This window comes from Lactuca virosa, chromosome 3, assembly GCF_052849685.1.
Source record: "Lactuca virosa cultivar CGN04683 chromosome 3, Lactuca_virosa_CGN04683_v6, whole genome shotgun sequence".
NCBI lineage: Eukaryota > Viridiplantae > Streptophyta > Magnoliopsida > Asterales > Asteraceae > Lactuca > Lactuca virosa.
In genome coordinates this window covers 246,639,731-246,641,087 of record NC_136428.1, presented here as the reverse complement: position 1 = coordinate 246,641,087, position 1,357 = coordinate 246,639,731, and the positions used below count along the sequence as shown (strand labels likewise).

General features: G+C 33.9%; 1 pseudogene; it reads left to right on the top strand.

The window, feature by feature from the left end:
- Positions 1–537: 537 nt before the first annotated feature.
- LOC145162900 (mini zinc finger protein 2 pseudogene) lies at positions 538–1,115 on the top strand (annotated as a pseudogene).
- The last annotated feature ends 242 nt before the right edge of the window (positions 1,116–1,357 follow it).

Sequence of the window (1,357 nt, the reverse complement as noted above, 5' to 3'; positions counted from 1 at the left end):
ATAAATAGATTATAGATTATAAATTAGTCCTTTATTTTGCTAAGAGAGTACATATCTATTCGGACAATTGATCATTCTTTTCTCAAGAAATTCATATATGTAATAAATATTACTCAAAGGCGGTAAGAAATTTCAAAAATCGACTTCAAGAAATTGTAAAAGTAGTCTATAAAATATCTAATATTTACTATAATTTTTAAGACAAAAAAAGAAATAGATTTTGAAAAAAGGGTAAAATTAAGGCTAAAAAAAGAAACAGGAAATATTCTTAGAAACATACATGTGCCAATAGATAGCTAAGATCGCATATACATGTGGAAGCACACATGCATACTTCTTCTAACCAAAACTTAAACTATAATTCTGCCGTAGTATCCTTACAAAAAAAACACAAAGGTCTAATTTTGATTAATAAAAACAGTAAGGTTAAGAATGGCAACATAATCAAATAGTAAGGGTGAAAAGTGAAACTAATCAAATATATTCTTAAGGTTAGTGAAAAGCTTTACAGCCTATAAATAATCCCTTTTAGGGTTACGCAAGTTAAGAAACAAAGAAGACATCTTTTCTCTAAAGAAATGACGAAAAGACGAGTTGTGTTGAAAAGGGAAGAACCACTACCACCACCACCGTCAATGGATTCAGCTAACTCATCGAACACGATGAGGGTTCATGTGAGATATGGCGAGTGTCAAAGAAACCATGCAGCCAACGTTGGCGGGTATGCTGTTGATGGGTGTCGGGAATTCATGGCGGCGAGTGAGGAGGAGGACACGGAGGCTTCACTTACCTGTGCCGCCTGTGGCTGCCACCGCAACTTCCATAGAAGGGTGGTGGAAACTGAAGCTGTTAGTAGCAGCGACTGTGAGTGAAAACAAGAACTTCAACCACACGTCTCCTTATGAAACACACCTCCTATTTATACTGCAATGTGTGTGTTTATGTGTGCGTTTTTTGTTTGTCTTCTTGTGTGTGTGTTTATGGTTTTGTCTTTTAGCGTATGTAAATGAGAGTTGGGTGAGTTAATGTAAAATTAGGTTACTTTTGTCTGTCGTTTATAAGTCTCTTTAATATTCACTTTACTCCATATAATACTCTTACCTGGTTTATATGAAGCTTTCATAGTAATCTAATCTCGTAACTTGATCGAGTGGGTTTTTCAATCGATCTTATGATTCATTATCAACACGATACATAACTTTATCAGAGATCTTTCGAGCCTATACATTTTACAATTAATTACGCTAAATTACACAAATAAATGTGATCAAGTTAATACATCACTCAACGGAGATATACATTAACATAATAAAAAAATTTATACAGGAATGCACGTGTCTATTCTAGGATAATAAAC